The following is a 16,853-nucleotide window of genomic DNA, read 5'->3' as shown; positions in this document are numbered from 1 at the left end:
CATATGCCATTTCTACTCCATCCTTTCCTCCCACCATGATGACTGGCTGGCTGCTGAGAAACATGATTTATGCAGGAGACGGTGATAAACACATAGTTTAATGTTTTCTAAATATGAACCTTGTTTTTCTCATTTTATCTACAAGCATGTGTGACTGTGGTGTGCATAAAACTGTGTCAACAATGGTTTCTTTCCTTGAGGAGCTCACATTTATAAAGGAAGGAAGAAATTTCAACCAAAAAATAAAAAACACCCGATCTGAAAGGAAAATCAACAGCAACAGCCTGGACATTCTAAACTAGGAGGAAGGCAGAGCTCCAGGAGACTTTTCTCATTTCTCTGAGGCATGGAACCTCCAATGTGGAAAAGAGCCTGGAGTTTAAAAAGACAGTCTCTTCTGTGTCTTGGATACAGACCACACCAAATGTTTGCAATACAGGAGCACAACAGACACAATCTTGATTTGAGACGTCCTTGACATTCCATTGTCAAGGGGAATTACTGCTTCCCTTGCATTAAAGGCATTGTTGCCAATGCATATTCTATAATGTGCCTTCCTTTCCTAACAAAGATTCCAGTTCAACCTGCATTTTCCTATAGCTCTGAGTTTGCACTTTCATTTAAGCTAATAAACATCTGACCTTCACAAGGGAAATATAAACAAAATCTTGACTTTTAGGTATTATGATCATTCTTGCCGAAGGCATGCACTGTATGATGATATCAGCCTTGATTATTATTTCCTGTGGCACCCCAGGTTAGCCGGCTTGCGGTTACTTCAGCCAGTTACAAATTCTTCATAGGAAAGGGTTTAGCTTTTAATCTGATGCCATCTTCAACTCAGGCAGTTTTAAGATGGTCCAGTGATTTCAATACCTTAAAGGTCGCACATAATTTGATAGATAACTCAGCTCAAATTTTTCCAAAAGTAAAAAAAAAAAAAAAAGTCATTTCACAAATCAATTTCTCCAACTGTTCAATTTTTTTGTCATGAGTTCTCAATTTTACCACTAGAACTGGACCATTAAAAAAATCTATTCTCAGATCATAACACCTGAGAGGCCAAGCGTGCTACTTAGAAATAAATGTCAAAATAGACTTTTTATGTTTCTAATTATTTGCATTTATTTTGATAGGCTTCTCTGATCAAAAGAGCACTGAATGCACATTGAAGAAAAATTTAATAATAAAAAATCACAAATAGGTGAAAATCCTTTTGAAATTGCTATGAATAGACAACCATAATTAGCATTTTTGTGTACACCCATCAGAGTTTTGTTTTTGTTTTGTTTGTTTGTTTGTTTTGTTTTGAGACACGGTCAGGCTGAAGTACAGTGGTACAATCTTAGCTCCCTACAACCTCTGGCTCCTGAGGTCAAGTTATTCTCCCACGTCAGCATCCAGAGTAACTGGGACCACAGGTGTGCACCACCACGTCAGGCTAATTTTTGTATTTATTGTAGAGATGAGGTTTCACCATGTTGCCCAGGCTGGTCATGAACTCCTGGGCTCAAGTGCTCCACCTGTATTGGCCTCCCAAAACACTGGGATTACAGGCATGAGCCACCACCATGCCTATTCTTCTTTCTTCTTCTTCTTCTTCCTCCTCCTCCTCCTCCTCTTCCTCCTCCTCCTCCTCCTTCCTCCTCCTCGTCCTCTTCTTCTTCTGCTTTTCTGTTAGTTTGAGCCACATAAAATTGTGACATACATGTGTGTACACACACACACACACACACAAAACAAACCTTTATAATTACTTCAAAACTTGAATTTTTTTTTACCAAATATATCTAGAAAAATTCTGTAGGTTTAAATATACCTTTTATAGAAGTATGATGGATTTTATTAAATGAGTCTCACAATTTATTTAATTATTTTCCTGTTATTAGACATTTGGGTTATTCTCTCATTCCACTTTTCCAATTTGGTGGTGCAAATAAGGCTACAATAAACATTCTTGTTTCTACCTGATTATTTTTAAGAGCAAATATTTAGAAGTAGATTTCCCGGGTTAACTGATTTGAGTATTTTAATAAAATTAATGGTGAGACTGGAAAAGGGAGGGGCAGGGTCACAGAAAAAACACTACACAGGCCTTCCCACACACATAGGGTTGAATCCTTCCTTGTCTAATAGCCTAACCCAACTTTATCCTTTGGTAAATGGTGTTGTATTGACTTTAAAGAGTTGATATAAAGATTAAATAAGATATCTTATATAAGGTGCTTATTGTATTCCTGGCTTCTCAGAGAAGCTAGAAGGAGGTTAGCTCTGTTTATACTAAGGGTACTAACACAGACCACGGCAGTGTTTGTCCAAAGGTAAGCAACACTTAATGATGGGACTTCAGGTATTACGGAGGCCAGTAGGAAGCCTATTCTCAACTTCTCATCTCATTCTCAACTTCTCCCTCTTTCCTCCCGATCCCCAATCCCAGAAACCAAAGAATTTGTCTTTTTCTGCTGTGACTCTTGGAAGATTAAGACTTTCTCCTAAATTCCCTACCTCTAACATGGGAAGCAGGCAAGAAGCAGTTTAGTTCAGGATTCATAACACAGTACTACCTGGGACCAAATCCCCACTTGCCTACCCTGGAGCTTTGCCGTCTTGGGCAGGTTAGTGGACTGTTCTGTGCTCAGTTCCTCCCCCTTGTAAAAGAGAAATGAGAATAACAGTCTGTAGATGACAAGAAGAAGTTAACATAGGCAAAGCACTTAGTACAGTGCCTGGCACATAGTTAACACTCAGCAAAATATCAGCTATTGCCACTCCACCACCCTCACCAAGGTAAGCTCTGTAAGAACATTTTGACTATTTTGTTCACTGCCAATTTCCTCATTGCCTAGAACAGTGCTGGCATGCACTGGGCACTCAGTATTTGTTCAACAAATGAAGAATGCTCTGAACCCCTTCATTACCAAAGCATGACTGCCGATGCTGTTTGTGCCACTTATATGTTGTTGGTGTTGTTTTTCACTCATGACAGAGTCATTCTAGATTTGCTCCTAACTTCTTTCTCTGTGGGAGAAAATGCTATCGTTTCTTGGGCATAAATATTTAATGTGACATTAGCTGCAGAAGCATATTCCTTTAGTGCATTTGGTGTCCCTCCTGTGTTTCCACGAACTGGAAGGCACTTGCTGTATGCAACAAGTATTTATGACTTTGAATCACATGGTGTGGTGGTGCAGGCATCTTGCTGTGTAGCATGACGTGGGAGGGCAATCTGCAGCCACTGGACACTTGGGGTCAAGAAAAGCAGATACACACAGACACATACAGCCCAGATCCTATCCTTTCAGCTAGGCCCCAGTCTAATGGGAGGCATTTCTTGTCCTGAATCATGAGCGGTGCAAAAATGATGTGAGCAGGAAGACAGCAGCAGAAATAATTTATTGGAAGGTGATGATGCTGAGCAACATCTCAGCTCACATCAGCTCAACAAACTCTTTATTGAGTACATGCCCTACACCTGGATGGGGCTGGATATCAGGAAAAAGATCTGAACAAGACACAGGAAAATAAATAGAACATAAGCCTCTCAACGGAAGGACTGTGTGTCTTCTCCCGGAGCAGTCATAGGGTCCAGAGTAAAGCAGTCAGTAAATGTTGAATCAGTGTACCATTGGAAAATGAGAGCTCGGCTGCAGCTGCATTCTGTGTGCTCTCCAAGGTGTCTGAGCAGAAGGAGCCTCTGTTTTTAAGGGGCTGGGGATGGAGCATACCCACAGAGATTCCTATAATGCCAGCCTCTTGAAAATGACCTTGGATTACAGAAAGTCAAAATAATTGAGATGGATGGCTTCTCTTGAGAATAGAAAACTCAAATTCGGGTTGTATGGTAATCAGAATGACACCCCCTGCTCACCCCAACTCTAACAAATGTCCATGTCTCAATTCTTGAAACCTGTGAATATTTAGTTTATAGAAGGACCATTGCAGATGTGATTAAATTAAGGAGTTTGATGTGACAGATTCTCCTAGATCATCAGGTGGACCCAATATCATCACAACGGGCCTTATAGGAGGGAGGAAGAAAGGTCAGATTCAGAAAAAGGGGTGTAGTGATGGAAGCAGAGAGAATGTGATTGGAAGATGCCATGCTGCTGGCTTTGAAGATGGAGGAAGGGGCTGTGAGACAAGGAATGCAGGCGGACTAGAATAGCTGGAAAAAGCCAGGGAACTGACTCCCCCCTGGAGGCTCCAGAGAAAAAAACAGTTCCGCCAACACCTTGATTTTAGGATTTCTGACCTCCAGAGCTGTAAGAGAATAATTTTTAAAAACTCTATTAATTTGTAATAATTTGTTAAAATAGTAATAGGAAACAAACACAGATTTACCTGGAAAACATGGGAGTCACACTGATTATTTCACATATGTGTCAAATTGTTTTACACAGGAAGAGGCCTGTTTAGGAAGGGCTCCTTGGAGGATGGGGTATCTAAGCTCAGCCTGAAAGTATGAACTAGATTTCAAAGGGCAAAGACTGGAGTGAGGACGAGAGGATTTTATAATGGGATGAGAAGCAGAGAAGGAAATCTGCCAACAACACAGAGAGAAATGCATATCTTTCTCATTGATCAGATGCAGGGATCTTGCTGAGGAGTGGGGTGGGAAGGAGGGGAGGTAAAAGATGCCCCTAGAAAGATGGTCTTGGGAATAATTACTGAGGTCCATAAGTGCCAGGTCAGTTTTGTAGTTTTAATAATAACGTCTTTCATTCTCTGTGGAATTCTCCCAGTCTCTTTCTCACTGCTCCACCAAACAGTTCTTACCTAGGCTACCAATGACATCTGTCACCAGATGTACTGGTTAATGCTCATATAACTTGACCTCAAGGAATCCCAGCAGCATTAGACAGAGTGGACCACTCCTGTCGAAGTGTTTTATGCCGTTAGCATCTGGGACACCACATTCTCCTAAATTTCTTCCTTCCCCAGGCAATCGCCTCTCATTCCCCTTTGTTGGTTTCTTGTCACCCTGATGATGCCTCAGGTCCCAGTTCCTGGTTCTCTTGTCTCTTCTATCTACAATCATGGTCTGAGTGATCTCATCTGGTTTCAGGATTTGACTACATTTTGATGACTTTCAAGAATTTATTTCCAGCCGACTTCTACCTTAAAGTTCTGGTTCATGTACTCCGTTACCCACTGGGTGTCTCTACTTGAATATTTAAAAGACTTTTCAAATTTAGCATGCCTCCAGCCAAATTCCTTATTTCCCCCCAAACACTGCTCCTCCCACAGTCTTCTCTGTCTCAGTGATCTCTACCCTATTTGTCCATTTGCTCATGCCCAGAGCCAGGAGGCATTGTTGGCCCCTCCCTTCCTTACACCCCACATCAATTCACCAACACATTTTTCAGCTCTACCTTTAAAATATAGCCAGAATTCTGTAACTTTTTTGTGATCTTTATTCCTACATTTGTTGTCCAAGCCCCCATGAGTTTTTGTCTGGACTGTTGTAATAGACTCTTAGTTTTTCTTCTGCTTCTTAGTCTTTTCTTCATGAAGCAGAGTGATTCTTCTAGCACACTTCGGTGAGTGTTATGCTCAGAGTTGTCAGATTCATGTTGTCCTTACTCAAATAAAACTCAAAGACCTGACATTGGCTTACAATGTCTTACGTAGACGGTCCCTCTAATACTCTGCTGTCATCACTTAACTCTCCACCTTGTTTAATCTGCTCCAAACACACAGTCCTCTGTGGCACACCAAGACTTTATGTTTCCTATACTGTTACCTCTGCCTGGAATGCTCTTCCTCTAGCCATCCACCTTGCTTCCCCCTTCATTCATTCAGGCATCTTCTAATATGTCACCTTCCCTGACCACGCTAAATGCAATAGCACTCTCTGTCAATATTTCCTTACTGCATGTAATTTTCTTTTTATAGCACTTATCATCTGTTTACTTGTAATTTACTTTTTTATCTTCCCACTGGAATGTAATCTCTGTGACAGCATGGCCTTTTGTTCATTACTTATCTCCAGGATCTAGGTACTTAGTACATGTTAAAATGAATGAATGAATGAATAATAATAGGGTGGATCAGGGTTGGGTAAAGATGGTGAGGAGGGCAGGTAAAGAGGAGCAGGGTGGGGTAAAGATGATGAGTCTGTTTTGAATATATGTACTTTGAGGGGCTTCTAGACTATCCAAATGGATTAACCCAGCAGGCATTTTGAGGCCCAAGAGAAACTTCTGAATTGAAGATAAGAACCAGCAAACCCTGGCTGAAGAATATGTAATTCTTACTTGGGGCTTAAAGTGACCATGGCTATTAATGGTTAGAGGTATATACTATTTTAGAGTTGATCAGAAAGCAGGGAAGGGGAGAATAACCAGCCTTTGCTGTGCATCAACGATGTGTTCAGCACTGTCCTGGGTTCTTTCACAGTTATTGTTTAAAGACTTCACAAACAATATTGAGAGCTTATTATTTTATGGATATTAAACCATTTGATTCTCACAATGAAACTATAAAGCAGGTAGTATTATAGATAAAGAAACAGGCACAGGGAGATGAGGCAATCTGCCCAAGGTCTTGGAAGTGGCAAAGTTGGAAGGTATTGTTAATCCATTTACAGGTAATGAACTATCTATGTATTGTGTCCAAGGCTACAGCACAATAAATAAAAGATGCAAGCTCATTTCTTTATATCTACTCAGACAAAATCAGCTGAGGTTTGAGGAGGTGACTTCCTGGGTTTTGCTCATGGAACCTAAGGGAAAAAGAGAAGAAGAGCAAAGAAAGGCCATGTAAGCACAAAGTCAGAGTCACATGAACAGCTTTGGGGCTCAAGTCTCAGGTGAACCTTCCCAGCTTTCCTCAAAGAAACTGTCCCTGTCCTTGCAGGCAGGAACACAGCACCTCTCCTGGGCATCCTTTGCTCCCAAGTCTTTGTTTACAAGACTTTCTGTACTCAGGTCAGGCTAAGGAAGTGACCCTGCATGCAGTGATGAGCAGGCATGAAGAAACGAGGAGGCAGGGCTCAGAGCAGTTCCAAAAATCCAGTGATATGATATGTATCAGCTAGCTTTTGTGCATAACAAACCACCCCAAGCTCAGTGGCTTGAAACGACAGCCATTTATTCTTGCTTATGTTACTGCAGGTCAGCTGGGTGGAGGATTGGGTGATCTAGCCTGGCCTGGGCTGGGCTAGGCTTGGCCAGACTTGGCTCCAGGCTGCAGATGGTCTGGGTCAATGTCACATGTTTTTCATCCTCCTTGGACCAGTGGGCCAGCCAGGGTGTGTTCTTCCCATGGTGATGGCAAAAGAACAAGGAGTCAAAACCAGCTATTCATGCACATTGCCTGCCTCTGTTCGCACCAAGTCTGCTAACATCCCATTCACCAAAGCAAGTCACACAGCTCAGCCCAGAGTCAATGGTTGGGGAAGTATATTTCACCCAACATATGGCCATAGTGACAGTAAGAATGTATGATACTATTACAGGAAAGTGAAGAATTGGGGTGTATACATGTAGTGTGGGTAGGAGCACTTGGCAAAGGATAGGGCTCTTCTTATTAGTCACCCAGTTTACGTCAGCTGGATTAACTAGCTCCTACCTGGTACTTACAAGCTGCAAATGGAATGTTGCAAGGGAACATTAGAGAGCCTGCCTAGAGAGCAAAGCCAGTCCTGTTCAGATGGAAAAGGCAGCCATTACATAAGGAGACTAGAAGGCCATTGGCTGAAAAACAGCAATGCTACTGCTTGGCATTCTACCATTAGTCCTTCATTCCTCTCAGAAGGTTTGGGTGATGGTAAGATGGGGACACAAGTCAAGGATTGCCAAAGCAGCATCGTAAATGAGAGGTGAGGAACAGGGAGTAGGTGTGGGATGGGTCTGGGTCTTGGGTCCTCTATTGCCTTGCAAAGGAAGAAGCCTTGCTTCTCTGATGGAGAAACTGAGGCCTGAATGATTAAGGAGCAGGTCCTGGGCCCATCACTACATTAAGGGCTGCAAGCCACCTAGGCTAGTGATCACCCCCACCAGAATGGAATCAGGGAAGGTTGTGAGTTCAGTTTTGAGAGCAGGCCTCTCCCAGGCATCTGTACCTTCACTCACCAGTGAGGCCTCAACGTTTCCAGCTACGATAGCTCACAGGGTGGAAACCCAGATGCCGGTAGGGGCTGGGGAGGCAGGTGAAGAGGTGAAGCACAGCAAGGGGCAGTGAGATCTGGAGAGTACATATGCAGCTGAAGCGGGCAATTGACATTTCCAGTGGGTTACCTCCACAGGGGAATGTGGCCTTGGTGTTGCTGGGTCTTCCAGCTTCTCAAGATAATCTGGAAATCTGGTTATTAAAGTAAAAGTTTAAAAAATTACAAACATGGCAGCCAAAAGAAAACATGTCTATGGATCTAACTGTGCCTTTGGGTCACTGGTTTGTAACCTCTACAAAGATTCCCTGGACCACATTATGTGCCAAGCAGCCCAATAATCACCTTTAAAATTATTTTTTGTCCCCCAAACCAATTCCACCCACTTAAGGGAGCTTTGAGGGGGTTCTTGCTGCAATGCTTGGAGCCTCAGCAGCTGCCTCTGCTTTTAGAGATCATGTTTGATTTTATTCATTCAACCAGTATTTTTTGAGCTGAGCTCAACACTAGAGTTACAATAGTAAACAGGACAGACATGATCTATGCTTTTAAAAACTCAACAAGAATTCAGCAGCATGTACAACAGATGTATAACCACACTAATAAAAACAAAATAACTGACACATGCCAAGAATAAAAGCAGAAGGTGTGAAGGACTGAACTATAGCAAGAGAGTCAGATTCAACCTGGGAGAATGGTCAGAGGAGGCCTAGGGATACCCAGGTGAAGAGAGCAATAGAGCCTCTGGGCCAGGGAAGCCATGTGCACAGGGCCATGCAGAGCTAAGGAGTTTATGGAGGAACTTAGTGAAGGGCAGGAAGTCTGGGAAAAAGGCAGGAGAGAGAACCTCTAAACTGTGGGCAAGGACCTGGCTACCACACCTTGGAGGGTGAGGGAGGAACCTGATCTTATTTAAGTGTCTTAAAGGTCACTCTGGTACTGTGTGTGGAGGACCTGTGGAGGAAACATGAATGACTGAGAAGAGACAGAGACAATAGCCCAGATCAGAGAGGTTGAAGGACGGGACCATGATGAGTGCTGCGTAGAAGCAGAAAAGTGGTCAAAAGATCTATTTGGAGATAGAGCCAAATGGACACATGATTACTCTATATGACTGCTGGGGATAAGGCAAGAATTACTTGCTGCTTCTGGCAGTTTGACTGGATCTGGGCTGAGAATGATAATTTGCTCTTCATTTCTTAACCACTGTGGATCACTCCTCCTTTCTGAGCTAAGCCCTCTGGCTCTGATACGCCCACAAACCTCATCAAATATGGCTCGGTGTCTTCAGGCTAACAGTTGCCTTTCTGAATTTGGTTCTTTTAACTAAGTGGTTTTCAAGCACTTAACACCTCCTACCTTTGGTCTGAGTTCTGGGTGGGCAAAGGACATACCAGAGATTCTCCATGTGTGTTTTCTAAGAGAGTAATGAAAGCTATTTTATTAAGTGCCTGGCAAAGTTCTAAGTGTTTTGCATATAGTTAACAAATTTAATTGATTAATCTCATTTTGAAGATGAGAAGATTGAGTCACAGAGAGGTTAAGTAACTTGCTCTAGGTTGTACATGGAATAAATGTCAGTGCAGAGAAATAAATAGTCTATTCTAAAATCTACAAACTTAAGTTCTACTCTATGTGTGTGAATACAACACAGGGCTCTGAGACAGAAGGGTGTCATGTGTATGCCCCATTCTGCATTTCTGTAAAAGACTCATGCAGTGATTTTGCCCACATTATTCCTATTAGTCCACCCAGCAAATGCTACCAGAAGGGATTTGTCTTGAATATGTCCATCTTGGTGTCTGCATGGCCAGAAGCCTCTAGCCAGTTGTCTTCTGCCCTAATCCCTGATCAAAAAAACGGGAGTGGCTGCTAATTGGATAAAAGATCAGCCCTTGATCCAGGAGAGGTCTGTTTAAAGGGTGCCAAGAACCCTGAGGAGACCAGAAATTAAGGGCTACTCCACCAAGAGGTATGGTCATGATTTAATCCCATAGAAGCTTCTCTGTAGGACTTTGCTGGAGGATACAAATACAATTGGCCCATAAACAGCAAGAGACCAGCAGAGTAGATAAGTAGAGTCTAGTAAGGAAGATGGACTACATGGCAGGCAACGACAAATACAGAGATGCCATGGCCAGACTTCCATGCCTGAGTTTCCCACCTCAAACGTTGCCTCTGGATAGCAATGATTATTTTTAGGGATGCTTCTCGGGATATTATAAATACCTCTGGAGGCACTTTCCTGATGAGGAGGCTGTAGGGCAACTGGGCTGCCTGAGTGGCTGACAGAGACTGGCCAGCTGCTCTCAATTTGCATTTCCAGGGGCACTGATGCAAGTGAAACACCAGACACACAGGCAGAAGAGTCCCAGTTTCCTGATTGCAGCCTACTGTGGCAGAAGGGTCTGTTTTGCTATTCTATCAGAGTAGGGATGGTTGGCACATATTCCCCAATTCCTCAAGGCCCCAAGTGCCGTCTTTCCTTGGGACAGTTTATTTTTGACAATTGTTTGTGTCCTTGGTCATTGCTTTGCTTCCTCTTTTAGATTCTTAAATTTGTAAGGTACAAACTTCTACAAGTGAGTCTAGAACAGTGTTTCCTAAAATGTGTTATGACATTCGTACTATGACATCACCGCTTTCCATTCTCTGCCTCCCTTTTCCCCCAAAGTGTTCCACCTTTAAATAAGTTGAAGACACGTGAGATGAGTCTCTAAGAACAAGGAGCATCATAGCAGACAAAGGCCCAAGGCCTCCAGGAGACATACTTGGCACACAGTGGGTGATGAATACAAATCGTTGTGGAATAGACTGAGCCTGACACTCAATGTTGTAAATGCTTAACTATCACTTTCTAGTTAAGTGGGGAAAAGCTATGGATTTTGGTCTTCAGCAAAAGCACATTTAATGATTAAGCTATAGACATTTTTTCAGGCTCATTTCCTTTGTAATTGAGAAACCTGCAATTTGGAAGGGCCATCGAGGACCCCTACACAAAACTTACTGACCTGTTTCTGACTTCACTGGAGCATGTGGAGTTGATGTTGCCAAAGGCCAGTTTAGATTAAACTGGGCGGAGGCCCTGGCACAAACATGTCTGTCTACTTTTGTGGAAAGTGAGCAGATGGAGTGAGGCGTATGCTTTCTGGGCAGTCATTAATAAGCCACTTAGAAACCATATCAATTCACTCTGCAAAGAATTAATTCTTTGCAAGAACACAGGATGCCATCTAATACTTGTCAGTACTCACTATGCACCAGCACTGTGCTGGGTGTTTTACACAACTTATCTCATTGAATCCTTCAATGATTCTCTGGGGAGGGAGAGTATTATCTTGATGTTACTTATGAAAAAACTGCAGCTTGAATAATTAAAGTGACTGGCCAGGGGTGTCACATTGAGAAGTGTTTGAGGGCAGATCCAAACACCCATCATATGATTATACAGTTTCTCCCCATGATATGGGGAAATGAAGATTGCCAAAGATAGGCCTCTGACCCACCCTTACTTCAAGATATGGGCCAGGTGTACAGTTCCCCTGCCTCTGACAAATCATCCTGTGTCTTGGCAACTCAGGGTGAAGATTCCAACTTCCCACTCACACATAGTATCTCCTTATGACAAAAAAATTTATCATTTTCTCTTCAGTGCAATTCTGTGGACTTTCACCTTGACCTGTGAGAATGTTCCGTACCCCAGATCCCCTCTTACCATCAAAAGATCAACTTCCCCAACTGTGGCTTATTGAATGTTTTCTTGGCATTTAGTAAAGAATGTAGAAACTATTAGGACCCCTTGCTCAGCTCTCTTTCATTGATCGCGTCCTGAAGGTGAGTGGTGTACCTTTATATTTAGCATGCTATTAAAGCTAATTATACCTTTGAATCAAAGGAGATGGCTCAAATGAGAAATGATTAAGTGCAGCAGAGTCTGATTTTCTAGAGAGATTAGAACCAAAAGAAACATAAGTGTAAAACTAGGATTCTTATACCTTGAGAGATGCAGGACCAGGGCTCAGCGAGGTAAAAAGATGGAACAGGGTAAAGCTGGCTTCTGTCAGAGCTGCAGCTGTGAGTGCTGTCCTTGGTGCTGAAGCATCTTTTCCAGAGTGATGAGTCAGGGCTCAGAAAACCATGTTATGGCTTAGCATCTTGGTTACGTTAGGTGATTATTATATCTCTTCTAAAGTCACAGGCTCCTCCTCCTCAGAAGAAGTTAAGTTAGTTTCTCCTGGTCTCACTACATTATGCCAGCATCCATCAGCTTGACAGGATGGCAGAAACAAGGAGGCCCTAGTTGAGTCTAAGGCTCTATGGGACCTCTTCCCATCAGTAAACTACCTCCATACTTCCAATATGGACTCATAATCTATAAAAAGCATAACCAGGTTAGGAGATGCAGACTCTGGGACATGGTTTACTGGATTAATATTTTTCTGATCTGTTTTAAAATGCAGAAAACTTGATTGAAAGTCTTAAGTGGATTCCCAAGATATACAATAGATTAAAATTATCTGCTTTGGTTGGAGTATAGGAAGTGTTTGTAACTCCAGTCACATAGTCTTTCCCCAGGAACCCCTCAAGAGTCCATGTGAATATCCTAGGGACCAATGGTGCAAGCCTGAAAGCCACTAATTTTAGTTCAACTATTTTCTGGCCTTTGACTCCTTGCTTGATTCCTCTTTATCATTGGTAGCCAAGCGGGACACCTGCAGGAAGCTTTACTTGACCCCTATGTCAAGTTAGGAGCTGTCCTCTCCCTGCCCTGTACACCTTTTTGTCACTATGCTGATCACTCTGTTGGTTAATTTTGTGTCTCCTTCAGTAAGACCCATATTGAGGAGCAGAATAATATGCCCAGAACATAGTAAGTATGCAATGAATACTAGAAAGTTTATGTTTAATAGACTCCCTTTCAGAGCAAAGTAGAAACTCATCTATGGCATTTTCAACACCTCCAGGAACTAGGAACTCACTCCAAATGGAGGTAGTCCATTCCACATTAAGGCTACTGTGATAGTAAGAGGCCTCTTCTTTATTTTGAGTCAAAATATAACTCTATGTAGATCCAGCTTTTTAAGCTATATAGAACAATACTTACTAATTCTCTACAATTGGACCTTCAAGTAATTGAGGAGTGATATCACATCCCTCATTCTTGAGCTTAATTCTGGCTATTCCTTGTGGTATTTTGAGGTTTTTTTTTTGTTGTTTTTTTTTTTTACCTGCTTATTTGTTGTTTTCTTCTGCACGCAAAAATGTTTGCTATATTCTTCTTAAAGTCTAAGTTGGATTTTGAAGGTTGCATAAACACTTCTCATTTATTCCTCTTAGCCTGCTTAGTTTGATTCTTTAGTTCATACCATTGCTCCTGCCTGGAATCTCTCCTAAGCTTTCTTGTCCATACTTTTAGGATCCTTCTCTACCCAACATTGGGGAGCTTCTAAACTCAGAGGTCAAGAGATATCCCACAAATCTTCACATCTTTTAGCAGAGTGGATGTTGGTGTGAAGCTGATATTTTTTAAAAGGTCACTTTGGGCTAGAATTAAAAAGCAGTATCCACAAGGAATTTTGTCTATTTTGTTAACTGCTGTATCCCCAGTACATGAAAGAATATTTGAAATATCTTAAGTGCTTAGTAAATATTCACTGAATAATTGAAACATGCTAGACGAATGCTGGCATTTTCTGGACTTTAAACGATAGAGATGATGCCAAAACCCATGTCAGAATAAAAAAACTGACTACCACTTGAGGGTCCTCATACTTCAATATGCAATGTAGGACTCCTTCCACCTCCTATGTATGTCTTCAGGTAAGGAGATAACTTTAGATAAATATCTGACATGGTTAATTTATTTTTAGAAAATGGTGCCTAACAACACAGGAAAGCCAAGTGAATCCTGATGATAGTAAATAAAATGAGTAGAAATGCTGATAAAAGTACCAAAAATAATTTATTTTTGTTGAGGGCTCACTATGCACTCAGAACTTCACACATATTATCTCACTTGAATCTCACAACACCTCTATAGTTTATATAACATAGTTCACAAGTTCACTGTCCATCTATGGCAGGGATTCTCTCACTGCTTCCTGCACTGTAAGCTTCCTGAGGGCAGTGTCTGACCCTGGCCTTGGCTGAGTCATTGCTGAATCTATGAACAAAGCAGAGCTTGGGAAACATTCACCTGCCTGAGAGAAAAACGAATGACGAGAGCAGGGGCAGCCAGAGATGGGTGTCAGCTGAGAAGCTGTTCTTACTCCTGGCAATGGGGATGATGTAACATGGCAGCATGATTAGAAAAAAATAAACATCTATACATATGTGTGTGTATATACATATACATACACACTTATGTAAATATACACACATAGGCATATATTTAATAATAAATGCAAATCTGTTCTCTTAATGCCAGTTTTAAATAAATTAAAATTTAATGATTCAAAAGCTAGAGATTCTGTTTTTAATTTTTAATTTTAAGTCAGCATTACTGGGGCATAATTTAATACAGTAAAATTTGCCCCATTAAAGTGTATAGTAATGAATTTAGATAATTGCATATCATCCTAGCCATCACTGTGATCAATATATAGAACAGTTCCATCATCCAAAAAAGGTCCCACATTCCCCTTTGCATCCAATTTCCTCCCCCCACCTTCAGCCTCTAGAAATGACTGACCTGAATTCTGTCTCTATAAATCTTTTTCAAAATATCATATAAATGAAATAATAGGGCATGGACCCCTTTGTGCTGACTCCTTTCACTTAGCATAATGTTTTTGAGGCTATCCATGTTGTTGCATGTAGGCTTTTCTTTTTTTAACTGCTGCCTCTTCTATTTTCTGGAACAGTTTATGTAATTGATATTATTTTATCCTAACATGTTTGGTAGAACTCTCCAGTGAAGCCATCTGGGCCAGAAAAGTCTATTTTACAGAACAACAATTCACTGGATATTTTAGATCCTTTGATATTGGGTGCAGGAATCACTCCTCCTTTCTCTCCTCACCAGAGGGAGTGAGGTGCCCACATATCCCTCGAGGACTCACTTGGCTGCTGCTGGGTGGGTTGTAGATCAGAGCGTGGAAGGTGGGGCAGGGGAAGAGGGAAGGACTGGGATTCAGCAATGACTCTGGGAAGAAACCAGTGGGAGGAGTGAAATGTCAAAGAAATAGTATTTAGGGCTTCCAGACCAGAGTGCAAGAAACAGGAAAACAGCAATGCCTCGATCCTCCTTACAGCCTATTTATTAAGGAGAAAATCGCATCATCAAGGTTGCATTGCTGTTTGTTTGCTATTTCCATCCTCCCTAGAAAGAGAGAAAAAGCAAGCTTCAGAAAGAGACTGCTTGTCAGGAGATTTCCTGCCTCATGTCCAGACAAAAGTGATTTGGACAAGCTTTAGATAAATATCTGATTGCTTTTACAGCCTTGGTGAGGCAAAACTTCCAGATGCTTTGAAGTATTCCTAGTGCTACTGAAAATTCTCAGAATTTAACACCCCAGGATCTTCCCAGTAGGAACAGTATCAGTTTGATCATCCCCAGGTTTACGTCCACAGGAAAAATCTCCCCAGTTACTTTCAGGCAAGCATGCTGAGATCCAGGCTGTAAAGCCTCTCTACAGCTAAAGACCTAGAACACATGAGTTTTGAAAGGACTCCCTACTAGAGGGATCTCCCAATAATATACGTTGTTGATATAAACTAAAGCATGGCCGTCACTGGCATTCCCATTATCATATACTACCTCAGAAGGCTGGGACATTTAAACACATCTGCAAAGATGATGCTAGACCTAAAGAAAGACCACGAGGGAAAGTGAGATACAGGTGATTCCAGGTGCAAAGAGCAGGCGTCCCTAGAGGCTTTGCCAGGGAGCTTGGCCACCCTTTGTCTTTATACTCATTCCTCATTTTAGTGTCCCACACCCCATGTCCCACCATAAGCCTCACACACACTTCACCTTCCCAGCTCTTCAGTTAAGTTTTTGGGTTTGTTTTTTTGGGGGTATTCACCTTAAATAAGTTGCTCACTTGCTCATTTGTTTGACAAACATTTGTGGAGCAACCTCTATTTGTCTAATCCATGCTCAGTTAGGAGTCCCGTCTTTGTGCTCCCAGAGCATTGACTGATTGATACCTGCAGTATAATGCTCGACCCCGGGTACCCTTGCCTGGCTGGTGGGCAAACTAATTTTTTTTTTTTTGAGACAGAGTCTCTGTTGTCCAGGCTGGAGTGCAGTGGTGTGATCTCGGCTCACTGCAGCCTCCGCCTTATGGGTTCAAGCAATTCTCCTGCCTTAGCCTCTTGAGTAGCTGGTACTACAGGCATGTGCCACCACACCTCGCTAATTTTTGTATTTTTAGTAGAGGTGGGGTTTCACCATGTTGGCCAGGATGGTCTCAATCTCCTGACCTTGTGATCTGCCTGCCTAGGCCTCCCAAAGTGCTGGGATTATAGGCGTGAGCCACTGCACCCGACCCAAATTATTAATGATAATAAAAAATATACACTTCACACTCATTAGGATGTCTATTATAAACAAAACAAAGCAGAGCCCCCAAATCAGAAAATAACCAATGTTGGCAAATGTGTGGAGATACAGGAACCTTGTGCATCACTGAGGGGAATGTAGAATGGTGCAGCAGCTGTGGAAAATGGGATGGCAGCTCCTCAGAAAAGTAAAAATAGATTTACCATGTGATCTAGCAATTCCACTTCTGGGCATATG

At 42.0% G+C, this 16,853-nt stretch overlaps 1 long non-coding RNA gene across 1 annotated transcript; it reads left to right on the top strand.

The window, feature by feature from the left end:
• The first annotated feature begins 1,326 nt into the window (after positions 1 to 1,326).
• LOC116537986 lies at positions 1,327 to 16,601 on the top strand. The gene is made up of 3 exons (XR_004263450.1): positions 1,327 to 1,421; positions 11,945 to 11,951; positions 16,590 to 16,601. It is a non-coding gene; the product is annotated as an uncharacterized LOC116537986 (long non-coding RNA).
• The last annotated feature ends 252 nt before the right edge of the window (positions 16,602 to 16,853 follow it).

The sequence above is a fragment of the Sapajus apella genome, unplaced genomic scaffold (genome assembly GCF_009761245.1).
Source record: "Sapajus apella isolate SASKATOON/1434 unplaced genomic scaffold, GSC_monkey_1.0 scaffold4, whole genome shotgun sequence".
Taxonomy (NCBI): domain Eukaryota; kingdom Metazoa; phylum Chordata; class Mammalia; order Primates; family Cebidae; genus Sapajus; species Sapajus apella.
The sequence above is the reverse complement of the archived record's forward strand: the minus strand, read 5'-3'. Positions and strand labels throughout refer to the sequence as shown.